The sequence below is a fragment of the Clupea harengus genome, chromosome 21 (genome assembly GCF_900700415.2).
Source record: "Clupea harengus chromosome 21, Ch_v2.0.2, whole genome shotgun sequence".
NCBI lineage: Eukaryota > Metazoa > Chordata > Actinopteri > Clupeiformes > Clupeidae > Clupea > Clupea harengus.
In genome coordinates, this window is record NC_045172.1 from 9,990,249 (window position 1) to 10,004,431 (window position 14,183).

The window sequence follows — 14,183 nt, forward strand, 5'->3', positions numbered from 1 at the left end:
TGGAACTGTGTGTTGCCACACAGTCCTGTGTGTACAGGGAGTACAGGAGGGGACTGAGTACGCAGCCCTGGGGGGCCCCGGTACTCAGGGTCAGTGAGGAGGAGGTGTGCTTGCCTATTCTCACCACCTGGGGTCTGCTCGTCAGGAAGTCCAGGATCCAGTTGCACAGGGGTGTTTTAAGACCCAGGCTCCTGAGCTTCGGGACGAGCTTGGCAGGCACAATGGTGTTGCCCTTTTCCAGGTGGGAGAGAGTGGTGTGTGTTGCAAGGGGCGATGGCATCATCTGTTGATCTGTTTGTGCGGTATGCAAACTGAAAGGGGTCCAGGGTGTTTGGAAGGGTGGAGCAGATGTGGGTTCTGACCAGCCGCTCGAAGCACTTCATAATGGTGGAGGTCAGTGCTACGGGGCACCTTTCAGGTGCCAGGCTTTGAGACGCCACCACTCCGGATGGGGGTGCACACCGTCCTGTGCGCCTGCGTTAGGAGGTCTCTCCGTAGAGGCAGCTCCCAAGGCTGCTGCACTGACATATTGACCAGATCTGCCACCCACGGCTGGTTGGGCCAGTGGGGGGCTATCAATATCAATTCCCTGCCCTCGCCCGCAATCCTGCACAGCACCTGCTGGAGGAGCGGGATCGGGGGAAAAGCATATAGGGGTAGGGCTGGCCACTGGTGGCCCAGCGCGTCTATGCCCTAGTGGGGGATCGTCGCCCCCTAGCGAGAACCAGAGCGGGCAGCAGGTGTTCTGCCTGTTCGCGAACAGGTCCATCTGCGCCTTGAAAAAACGCACCCAGATCTGACCTATCACTTGTGGGTGAAGTCACCAGTCTGCTGCTCGAGGATCGCCCCTCGATAACAGGTCTGCACCGTAGTTGAGGTGGCCTGGTATATGAACTGCCCTGAGGGACAGGACGTGCCTCGCTGCCCACAGGAGCAGGCGAGTCGCCCAATGGTGTAATGACGGGGAGCGCACTCCGCCCTGGCAATTTATATACGCCAAGGTCGCAGTGTTGTCCGTCCTCACTAGTACATGCTGACCACTCAGCCTGGGCAGAAAGTGTTGTAGAGCTAGGACTACTGTTCGCAGCTCTAACACATTTATGTGAGACGCGGCTTCTGTCACAGACCAGAGACCGTTCACGCCTCTCCCTTCGCAGACCGCTCCCCAGCCTTTGGTGGAAGCGTCTGTGGTCACCACCACACGACGCGACACTATGCCCATAGTGCCTGACGCGGCGAGAAACCAGGGGGTTCTCCAGATCGCCAGGGCTTTCCTGCATCTGGAGGACACCACTACTCTGCGATGCCTGTCTGTGACTGCGTTGAGCTTCATAGACAGGTACCATATTTGGAATGGCCGCATACGCAACATCCCTAACGGGAGCGCTATAGCGGCCGACGCCATCATTCCTAACAGGCGTTGGCAGCGCAGCGACGAGACTGACTGTCCCCGTCGGAACTGGCGCACGCATGCTTTGATGGCACTTATCCGTTCTTGAGACAGCCTGACCTCCATGGAGGTGGAGTCTAAGATCATACCCAGAAAATGCGTAACTTGCCTGGGGCAGAGAACGCTTTTCTCTCTGTTTACAACAAAACCCAGTCGATACAGGTGTGCCACCACTAGATGGCCATCCTGCACTGCTGCAGCTTTGGAATGGGAAGCAATTAACCAGTCGTCCAAATAATTGTACACGCGTAAGCCGCGTAGACGTAATGGGGCGATAGCTGCCTCTACGCACTTTGTGAATACCCTCGGCGCTAGGGACAGGCCGAATGGGAGTGCGTTGAATTGGTACGCTATTCCTCCGAACGCAAACCTCAGATATTTCCGATGTCTGTGGTGGATCGGAATGTGGAAATAAACGTCTTTTAAGTCTATCGTGATAAACCAATCGTTTGGCCTTATAAACTGCACAAGCCTGCGTGGGGTCAACATTCTGAACCGTAGCGGCATGAGTGCTTTGTTTAACACACGTAGATCTAATATAGGCCGATAATTCCCGTCTCTTTTGGGTACGAGGAAGTAACGGCTGTAGAAGCCTGCATTCCTTTCTTTGAGAGGAACTCTGCTTATGGCCTTTTTTCTGAGCAGGGAGGTAATCTCTTCCCGTAGGAAGTGAGACTGTTCTCGCTGTATCACAGACTGTATTACTCTGCTGAAAGGCGGAGGGGAACGGGCGAATTGCAGAACGTAACCCTTTGAGACCGTCTTTAGCACCCATGGTGACACTGCGCATGCGCGCCAACTTTCTGCACAACCAGGGAGGTTGTGCTCTGAGTTGAATTTGTCGGGGACTAACCCGCTCATGGTCAATGAGTCTAAGCCTAGATCTACACCCACTCCGCCTAGGGAGGGGGACGAGATCTGGGGCTGCCCCCTCATGTTTTCGAAAAAAATTTGGGGGTGCGATTGCACTGTGTGCATCGCGGGGGGAGTTGCACAAGCATGCCTGGGCACTGCGCCATCTGGGACAGGAGTTAGGACATATGATTGTGGTGCTTGTGAAAACCTGCTTACCGTGCTGGACATGATTTCCACATGTGAGCGACGGGCTGATTTCTTTGGAGGCGGTGTGGGCTCCACCGCTCCCCCCTGTGTGACGAGTGGCTGACTGTCACGGTCAGGGAGCCTGAGGTCTCCCTCTGCCTCGCCCGCGGCGAGTGGAGTGCTGCCGCGGAGCCTGGGCTGCGCCCTGGGCAGGGCGCGCAGCTGGTTGTTGTGCTGCAGGCTCCGCTGGAAGGGCGGAAGGGATGTCTCTGCCAGCCTCGCCCGGTGGATACCTTTTGCTGGAGGCGCTGGCGAGCGGAACCCGCTTCTCTTCCGGCCCGGTGCGGGTGTGGTGTGTCCTGAGGAGGACGTCTCACCCGCGCCACTAGAGCGAGGCATCCAAGCCTGGAATACCTCTCTGCGCTTCTGCTGTTCTTCGAACTTTGGCAGGCCATTGTGACCACTGCTCCCCGAAGGCGCCCTGGACAGAGCCGGGGCGTCGAGGATGGTTGCTTTTTTCTCTGCTGACCAGCTAGCCAGTGATAGCCACAGAGACCTCTGGGTAGCCACCGCCGCCACCCATCCACCTTCCCAGTGGCCTGTGCCGTTGCCACGAGTTAGTCTGAAGCGGAACAGATCCTTCGCGCGACGGGAGTTCTGCCACAGACGGGTGATCTCCCCAGCGACAAGGCAAGCTCAGTCAGGACTTTGCCTGGGTAGCGCTGTAGCAATGCCAGCCGGGTATTGGTCGTGGGGGCAGGCAGGCCGCCCTGCAGCCAAGTAGGACTTCTTGCCCAGTTGAGGCCTGGTGTCTGCTCACCCGCAGGTGGGCAGGAGAGGCTTCTGGCCGAGACGCATCGTGGGGGATGCGGGCGAGAGGTAGCCCGCTATGCATCCTCCCACCTGAGGAAAAGAGGAGGTAGGCCCCTCTCCTTAGCCATGTGGAGCTGCATGTAAGGCGCGAACCCCGGCACCGGGGCTCGGCCCGAGTAGGGTATCGCCATGTCGCCTGCAGTTCCTCGTGCACCTCCTCAAAGAAGGGGATGCTGGAGGGAACTGACGTGGCGGGGCCAGCATAGAACTCCCCGTCCAGCAGCGAGGACCGCACACTGGGAGGGGGAGGGAGAGGGAGCCCGAGGCAGCTGGCTGCTCTCAGCGCAACCTCGTGGAGCTGCTGGCCCAGGAGCCGAGACGAGGTAGGAGGTGTCTCCACCCGCAACCTGACGTCATGGCTCGTCTGCATTGCTTCCGCGATTGAGCTGTGCCATCGGAGAAGTCTAGCAGACTATCATCATCCAGGCTGATGTCCAGCTCGAGCGCATCGTGGGGGATTGCCTGGACACCGCTTGGTTGAAGCTCCTCAGCCTCGCTGCCCGCAGCCCCAGGGCTGACAGGCGGCGGAGACGGGGAGAGACCCGGGAGCGGAGCTGCCGCCGCAAGGCGACTGCTCACGCTCACCAAGTCCAAGGCTGAAGACGCACTCATTCTACGGGGGCGTCAGCCCCGGATGGAACTAGTGCAGTCTCCTCGGCGTCCTTGCGCTTCCAGAACGCAAGGCGGCTGGCAGCTTAGCTAGCGGGAGGCTAGCACAGATTGGACAGACAGGGGCTTCGCCTGAGGAAGGCGCCCTCCGCATGGTCCCTGCCTAGGCAGGTCACGCACCGACGGTGGCGGTCGCCCTTGGGACGGACGTGACCGCAGTCCGGGGTAGTGGTCTGGCCATCTTTTATTCAATCTGAAAGTAGAGAAGAATGTTAAAACACAAGGCACACTATCTGCAACGAACACGTTGTTAGCAAGCTAGCAGGCTAGTCAGAGACTTAGCCAGCAGCAGCAAGGATAGCAGCAACTACTTTCAAAAATGAAATTAAGCCAATGAATTTCGTAGCGCCCTGAGCTAGTGAGGGTTAAGGAACGCGATAACTCACCAACCCGTAGAGAGCGAAAAGCACACAAAACTCTTTTGACTGTGGTAGAGCGTTAGAGATATACTCAGAGATGTTCACTCCGTCTTGCGAAGTTTCAAAAGAGGCAGATCTGGGCGCGCGTAATGGTATTATAGTACTCCTGGCAGGCGGGGCCAGGAGCGGGCGCTGACAGATCTCGCGGCCTTTCAGGCGTGAATAGATAAATGCGTTTCGATTTGTAGCCATGACTTGACGTCATGTACCATTGTGTTATATCGCAGTGAACTGCGATAAGGAACAAACCTTTCCAAGCTGAAGGGTTCTTCAGGACTTAAAAGTGCAAAAAAAAAAGCTCATGTTAAGGCATACATTGTGTGTGTGTGAGTGAGTGTGTGTGAGAAAGAGATGCTCTGAATGGAGTCTGTTGCTAGGGTCACTATTCCACCATCCTGACAGTCTCGCTCACACATGCTCTCTAAGGACCTTCCCTAATGGTTTCTGAAGTGGGTGTCTGGACCATACCTGTCTGAGGAACGGAAGGTGGAAGAGAGTCAGAAGCTTGGAGGTCAGAACCTGAAGGAACTAAAATGAAAGATGAACAGATGGGAGTTGAGGAAGTACGTTTGGGAGAAAAGAGAGTCTGAAAAGAGATTCATGAAGGAACAAAACGTCTCTTAAAAAGGAACTTTCATGGATCTATTACCCATAAAGCATTGGTAACATGACAACACTTGTTCCATGATTCTGTTTGTTAAACTGTAACTATATCCGTAGGTACACTGTAAAACACTAATTATATGTTAAAAAACATCACATTGTCACTCTGTAAGACCATAACACTAACATTGTCTATATTAGAGAGTCTGATCATTAATGAACAAGCCGAACAAATTAATGAACATTATGTACATGTGCATCATTTTGTATTCCAGAACACAGTAGACTTAAATTGTGGAGTGTAGATTCGAGTATTCAAAAGCTGCACTGATACCAGAAAACACGTTTTTAAATTCCACATTTTTAAAAAACACTGGGTGAGACTGATTTACGTGTGAAAATACGAACATTTATAAACATCCATGAAGTCTCACGACATGGTGCCATTAACACTGTTTAGAAATAGAATGTATTATAATGTATTATGACTGTGCTTAAAGGGCTATATTTCATGAGAAATTTAATATTTTAGATGTAGTTATAACACCTATATGCACACTTGACTTATGCTCAAGAGTAGATAGGCATGAATAGCATGACAGTAGAGGAAAGAAAAGTACGGATGTATAGAAAGGGAAAGAAAAGATGTAGTCTCTCTCCCTTCTCGGACTGAGGGGCTGCCTCAAGGGGCTGCCTTTAGCCTCCAATGCAAACCACGTCACAGACATCCTGTAGGCCTGCAAATACCACCAACCAGAACCATGTTCAGCTATGTGTGTGTGTGTGTGTGTGTGTATGTGTGTTTGTGGTTGTCAGTTTGTGTTTTAAATGAAGGCACTGATTGGTGTTGACGATGACCAGCTTGTACCACCTGCTGTGCACACCATGCAGAGGAAAAGGAAGAAAGCCTTGCATCAGTTTGCTTGCATTGTGTGTGTGTGTGTGTGTGTGTGTGTGTGTGTGTGTGTGTGTGTGTGTGTGTGTGTGTGTGTGTGTGTGTGTGTGTGTGTGTGTGTGTGTGTGTGTGTGTGTGTGTGTGTGTGTGTGTGTGTGTGAGAGTGTGCATAAAGACTGAAACTATTCCTGCTGAAAGCGATTTTCAACTCCACGTGAAGTGTTAGTTTAACAGTGTGAGTGCATGTATGGCTATCTATCAATGAGTGTCTGTGTATGTGTGTCTGTATTAGAGCACTGCCAGTACTAGTATTTCACCCAGAAGTCATTAGGCCTTAGGTCACTGGAAAAGTCATTGTCATACGTTCTGTCAGCACCCTCCTCCGTTTACAAAAAGTGTGTGTGTGTGTGTGTGTGTGTGTGTGTTGTGTGTGTGTGCATGAGCGTGGGTGTATGTGTTGGTGTGTGTGTGTCCCAGATAGTAGCATACTCTGATCTGTGACACCTGAGAGATGAATTCTTCCTGGTGTGTGTACTGTGTGTGTGTGTGTGTGTGTGTGTGTGTGTACTGTGTAGGTGGTACAATAGCAACATCGCTCAAGGGCAACAAAGGCTCTGCATCCACTGTTGCATTGACCTCATTGTCTTCAAGTGCATCATTATGGTGATGAAATGAAAGACTAACGCTTCAATTCGTGTTGGTCTCCATCTGGCCTCAGTTTGATCGCAAGCCCTTCCGCCCTCCACCGCAACATTCGCTGAGGCCTTTAAAGTGCTGTGGCGTCATTAGAATGTTTGATGTGCATATGAGTGTCAAGCCTTTGGGATGAAATCATATTCGCCGAGCTCTTCAATAGACCAGATGTCCTCATTAACACTACAAAAGGGGAGGCAAATCTGCTCTCAAAAGCGGACGATTGTCCCCCCCATTGTCCTCAAAGTAGATCAGCCCAATAGAGCCACCTAATTCATGAGGGGCTCATCCCTAGCCATGTGCAAAAAGGACTAAAGGATGAGAAGCTTGAGAGGGAAGAAAGTAACCCTAACATACACATGCACACACACCACACACACACACACACACACACCCCTCTCCAACACATCGATCCCTTTTCTTCAGTGGAAGTCACTCAATAGCAGAGCATTCAGAAACCCTCAGAAATCCTCACTTCACATAAATAGCAGTGAGGATACAACCATAAGGTGCTTTACAGTTCTTCAGTAACCTGAACAAACAGAAGAGGTCTGTTGGCAGGTCCTCTCAAGGACAGAATACTCACAGACAAACAAGGACATCTTCAGAGGAAAAATCGAATATTTTGTTATCTTCTGTAATCAAAAGAAATTGAACAACTGTCAGGATGTGCTTCTTGTAACTGTTTTGTTTGTTTACTTTCAGGAGCTCTTGGGACGCCATAAAAAGCATTCAAAGAAAGAAGCGATGACTGGACTTTTAAGTGGCCATCTGTGAAGATGGCCCGAGTCGGCCGCCCCACGATGTTGGATGTTGGCTGGTTAAAATGGGGTTGTAGGTGGGAAACACATACGGCGCAGGAGACAGTGGCTTTCTTAAAAAATAGCTATTTATTTACAACAGGGTATTTCAAAACCCCAAAACATGTAAACACAAATTGAACAAAACTAAAGCCCAAAAACAGACAAGGTACAACTCTTTTCTCACAGGTTTGGTCTAATACCTTCTCCCAGCTTTCTTCCAGCATGTCCAGTCTGTCCTCCCCTCATGCAACAAGGAGGTGAACCTTAAATAAGGCCGCCCAAGGGCTAAATTGGTCCAATTAGAGGTAGGGGAACCCGGACCCAACCATTCAGGTGGGGGAGTCCAGTCCTTCTCCCCCTTTGGAGGGATTCACCTTCTCACACTCCCCTCCCCTTCTGGAGTCTCGCCACACAAGTCGGCCACCTAGCTTCCGGCTTCAGCTCCAGCTGAGCCGCCGGTAGGCCATCTCCTGCCAGTGTCGGTCGCAGTTTCCTTTTCCCTTGCTCTCTCTCCCCCCCCCCCCCCCCCCCCCAGTGTCTCCGTCAGCGTACCATCCCACCGCTGCCACCAAATGTGAAGATGTCCCGAGTCGGCCACCCCACAATGTGGGATGTATGCTTGTTGGAATGGGGTTGCAGGTAAGAAACACATTTTTAAAAATAGGTATAACCCCAAAACAGATATACACAAACTGACCAAAACAGACAAGGTACAACTCTGTGGTCACAAATCACACAGGTTTAGTCTATGTACCTTCTCCCAGCTTTCTCCTAGCATGTTCAGTCTGTCTCCCCCTCATGCAACAATGAGGTGCACCTTCTCACACCATCGCATGCTGGGTTAACAAATGGGTGAAAAAAGATTTTACCTAGAATTTTCCTAGCCTACTGTTTGTGTGTGTGTGTGTGTGTGTGTGTGTGTGTGTGTGTGTGTGTGTGTGTGTTTTTCTGAGTCTATGTCTATTCTTCAGAATCTCCTTGAGAGGGGAACCATGACTTATTGTGTTCAGCTCAGAGTTTTAATGTGTGAGTCACTCCCTGGCTTGTTATCCATCAATCATGGCCTCTACCCCTTATGCCTGGTGGTGGTGCCAGAGAGGTCAAACTTAAGTTGAAATGACAGCATACACACACATCATTGCACACCTACAATAGCACACACACACACACACACACACACACACACAGGCATTAGAGTCATTGGTAACACTTTATTTGGATATTCCGCTTATGGACTCTTTACAGAGGATTTGTTGAAATTCCAATTTCACCAACCAACCAAACCCAACCCCTAATCCTAATCTTAACCATACATTTGAGTAAAGTTTCACCAGATAGTTTGTTTATAATAAAATAAATAAATAATGTGTAGATAGTCTATAGGGGACCATCCAAATAAAGTGTTAGAGTCATTAAACAGACACACATGCAGGAATGCTGTCACACACACACAGACCTACACCCGTATTTAAATTCTGGCAGTTTATGCTAACCAGGTACACTGTTGAACTTACACATGTTGACACAAACATTGCATACACTACTTTAGAAAAGTATTAACACCCACACACATACAAGGACATATGGGTATGTTCAGAGCAAACACTGCACACACACAGACACAGATACATTCATACAGCTCCACATTAAAGCATGGAACATACAGTCAGCTGTACAGACAGCCACAAGCACATCAAGCTCAACCAGTATGTCTGCACAAAAGCAGACATACAGCATATACAGTTAGCTGCGGATGAGCAAAATCACAAACACATACATAATCCCCTCAACACCAACACACATGTAAAGACAAACAGTACAGCGTGACTGCACGTACATAGATTCACATGCATACACACAGACTGCATATCTACATAATAGCAGATATCCAGCATATACAGTAAACTGCACAAACAAACACCCACTCGTCCAGTACTGAGTAATTAATGGAAGACTTGATGAAGGCGTGATGAATCGAGACCCCGGGAGCTGTCACACCTCCTCCTCACCACAGCCTCTTCTGCTGACCCAGTACCAGCAGCGCTGGCAGTGTGGTGGGCAGACACAGGTCCCAGCGCAGTGAAATGATTCAGAGATACTCAAAACAAGAGGCTTGTGTCCTTTCCTCTCGTCTTCTTTTCTCCTCCTCTCTCTTCTCCTCCCTTCAGTGCTCTCCTCCCCCTTCCCTCTACTCATCTCTCTCTAGCCTTTTATGTTCTCTTTTCCCCTCCTCTCCTCAGATGTGTAGGTCTTCGGTGACACAGAGCTGAGGTTCACTCGTACTTGAGCTGAGGTGGGAGGTTACAGAAAGTGTTGGTGGGGAAGTGTCAGAGAGAGAGAGAGATATGGGGGATATGGGGGTGGGTGTTGGTCAGAAGATCAAAGTAGCCCTCGTGTCTGCTTTGGAGGATGGCCGCTGGCAATGTGAAGACTTGGGAAGTGCTTAGTGATGATCTCTCTGCTTCTCTCTCTTTTCTCACTGACCTCTCTCCCTCTCTTCTTCTCGGTCTCCCTCTCTTTCCACATCTCTCCCTCCCGCCCTCCTTCTCAGCTTTTCTTCCACTACTGTATTTCCTGTCATGTCTCTGTCCATTTCTGTTTCTTCGTCACTATTTTCTTCCTCTCATGTTCTGTCTTTTTTCTTTCCCTCCATTGCTTCTCTTGCTTCTCCCTTCCCCCATCTCACCCCATTTCCTTCCTTCCATCCATTTCTCTCCTCCTCCATGTCTGTTCTCCGTCTTGCGCTCTCTCTCTCTCTCTCTCTCTCTCTCTCACCTCTTCTCTCTGTCAGGTGTGATTGGATACTGATACACTGAATGGTCAAGCAGCAAAACCTCTGATTACAAGTACTGCTTGACTATCTGACTAAGCTGTGTGTGTGTGTGTGTGTGTGTGTGTGTGTGTGTGTGTGTGTGTGTGTGTGTGTGTGTGTGTGTGTGTGTGTGTGTGTGTGTGTGTGTGTGTGTGTGTGTGTGTTGTTGTTGTTGTTGTGTGATAAGACCCTTCAGCACCACGGAGAGCATCCACCCTCCTGGCCCAAGCATTTGGGTGTTGTGATGGAAGGACAAGGCCTCCTGCTTGGCAACTTCAGCACCATGGAGAGTTCCGTTAGCCTGCAGGTAAGCTGCATTTCTCCCACAGGTAGGATCCACAAGTGTACTGACTCAATCGAAGGAGATGCACAGCGGGACTCTCAACTCTATAAGAGAATAAGGGTCAGCATTCCACTGCCTGACTGTCTTTGTGTCTGCCTGTGTGTCTGCCTGTGTGTCTGTCTGTGTGTCTGTCTACCTGACTGTCTGTGTGTCTGTCACTGTCTCTCTCTATCTTTATCAGTCATTGCCAATGTGATCCCCTCAGCTGTAATGAGGATTCTGAAGACCTGAGATCTGAAGATTGATTACCTTATCAGTCGATCTTGACTAAGGACTTATGTAGTCAACGTGTCACCAGTGGCTTGTTCTTGCTGGACATGTTTTAGATAAGGAGTGCACTTGGTGACAGGATGCATGACTGACACACAGATTGCAGGAAAAAGACCTGTCTAGAAGTGAAACTCCCAGAGGATGCAATTTCCTTAGAAGACCCGACATTTCAGCTTTGTACCATATCCCCTCTACAGCAATTCTGAATATTTTTTCTCTGAAGAACATTTGTCTATTATCTGCCAGCCACATTTTGTGTGTGTGTGTGTGTGTGTGTGTGTGTGTGTGTGTGTGTGTGTGTGTGTGTGTGTGTGTGTGTGTTTATGGGGGGGAATATTGTGTTGCTACCCGAAAGCTAGCATTACTCTTTGCCCAATGCCCTGCTCCAAGGCTAATTGGAGTTGCTTTACCTGAATCATCTCTCTGACTGCTGTGACCTGGGGCCCCACCTGGTATAAATAAGGGAGCATGACATTAATTATGCATGACACTTGATCACACAGACAGGGAAAAGGTCATCCAGCCACCCTAATAAAACCTCTGGAGGTAGACTTGGAATTTAAAGTGTTTAGTATGTATGTATGTTTGTATGTTTGCGTGTGTGCGTGTGTGCGTGTGTGCGTGTGTGTGCGTGTGTGTGTGTGTGTGCGTGTGTGTGTGTGTGTGTGTGTGTGTGTGTGTGTGTGTGTGTGTGTGTGTGTGTGTGTGTGTGTGTGTGTGTGTGTGTGTGTGTGTGGTGTGTGTGTGTGTGTGTGTGTGTGCTGGATCTTTTCTGTCCTTTGATTTTTTCTTACTACCTCTTATATGTACATATATGAAAATATACTGTATATTGATATGTAGTTTCTTTACAAAATGTCCCATTATGCACAAGCTTATTATGGTTTTTTTCTCAAACATATTCTAAACCTGACAACCTGTCTAAAATTTGGAAACACAGCTGGAGTGATATTACCTATTTACATTTTACCTAGCAACTCACTCTGTTTGACCACTACACATTACTACAACTAGTCGATTCACCAATCTTGTCTACCCTGCTCAAATAAATGGTTTGCTCTCACCAGTTCATGTGTGAATAATATAATTAATCTCTCACAGTGCTTTGTCTTCTTATATCATGAAATGTTTTTAATTAAGTCCATGTATGTGGTCACAGCACGGGTCAAGGAGGCATAATTATGCTTCCTCTGTGTGGAGTCCTGCCTTGTTTGTAATGACAGATTAAGAGGACGTGGGAGTGAGGTGAACACCAACATGGCTGCATAGTGCCTGACCAGGCTAACAGTGGGGAATTTTAGTTTAAAATGGTAAAAAATAACTAGAAATAGCAACAGAATGTGAAGAAATAACCATTTTGATGTCATTTCAAAAACACTTATGCACTATGCCCAGAAATCTACTAAAGTTAGCATGCTAACCAGCTAGAGCCGCTCAAGAGGCCTAACTGAGTCTCTGTAGCATAAACAGCAAGACAAAGCAATGGTATGGGCATAAGCCCACATTGGTTTTATCAATAGCTAAGAGTTTTTAGACTGTCAATCCATGACATGACTGATTCAGTTAAAGTGTAACTTCACCCCCAGCTCTAAGCCTAACTCCACCCACTGCATCATTTTGGGAAAAAAGCCAAATTTCATGATGAAGAGAAGCCCCAAACGATTGACTCTCTGAATCTGAATCTGAATTTCAAGGTTCAAGGTTATTTTAAACAGTAGATGGCGTGCTATTTTCATCCTATAAAATGACAATTGACATTGTCAATAGCAACACCAGCATTGATGTGTTTTCATCACAGTACAGTCACATCCCTTCATCAACAAAAACCTATTTAAACGTGCAGTACCTCTTTAAGTTGCATGTAATTAAGCATGCCTAATACACTGGTGTACACCAAAGAAAAAAGCATTGAGAGAAACCAACCTTTTTATTCAATTCTAAAAAATACACCGCAATAAAGGACCATGCCTATATATTTTGAGTACAGAAAGCTTCTGAAACATCTTCCATATAGTCTCCATATAATTTCCCACTAATCCCCTGCATCCCTCAGGCCATAAATACACCATACTATCGGGAAGGATTACTGAAGTCATCTCAAGGGTGAGTTCAAATGTGCTTTCTCCGATCATCACTGAGGCTGTCTGATAATTTGATAAGTGGTAAAGGATTCCCTTGTACTGAACTGTTTTGTAGCCTCTCATAAGTTTGCCACCCGCCACCCACATCTATTTCGTATTCTAGAGGAAATTAATCACCCAGACCCTTGTCTTCCCCCAGCCTTTTGTCAGAGCAACAGCATTCTCATTAAACGACTTCCACCTAAGGAGATGAAAAACACTCATTTTCACATTTGCAAGTCATTTCAGGCTTTGCCAGAGGGTGAGTTAAATTAACTGGCAGAATGGCAAAACTTGGAGTTTTCTTTTTTTTATTATTATTATTTCTTTCTTCTGTCTCTCTGGGGAGCCTTTCCTGCTGTGGAAGATTGTCTTCAAGAGGCAGGTCTGATCCAGGACTGGGGAAAAAAACGGGCGGTAAAAGAGATGTAAACCTCACATCTTTACCTCAGACTATTTGCTCACTAGCCAAGAGGCTGCCTCTGCTGATATGATGTTCCAGGTCTGGTTCTTTTTTGACATGCATGCTGGGGGCCACAAAATCGTGCCTGACACTCTTGTGATTTACATGTTAAGCGCTGAGTGTATGTGACATAATTGGTTCCAGCTCTCCACCTCCTGCATGTTCCAAAGGCACGTGCTCTACATCTTTGCCAAACACATTGTCACTTCCATGCTTATACATTATACATAAAACACACTCACACACTGTCTTCCTTTTCAGTCTCATTCGCGAAAAAAAATAAAAGTCTCTCTTCTTCTCTTTCCGTTTCTCCCTCACAACACACCTCCCTAGATACCTGTCTCCTTGACAACTTGCGAACACTCCTCTGTTCCTTGTTTTCAGCCGAGTGGAACAATGGAACAGACAACTCTGTTCGCTCTTGTTCTGCCTCATTTGAATGTGATCCCTGCCATTTCACAAGAATCAGACCCTCTTTAGAGGGCCAGGTGGGAATGTTCAAAGCAGAGATGGGAAATCAGCGGGCTCCAAAGAGCTGTCTCGTGTGGGGAGCATCAAGGGAACGGCTGAATGGAGGAGTCCACGTGCAAAGGATTTTTGTCTTTTAACAACATCATTACATGCTTTCTTTGCTGTTTTAGATGTATTCCCCCGAAGAAAAAATGTATAGCTCCTAATACTGGACAAATGTATCTTTTAAGCATCAACTACCCCTACAAAATGTGTTAG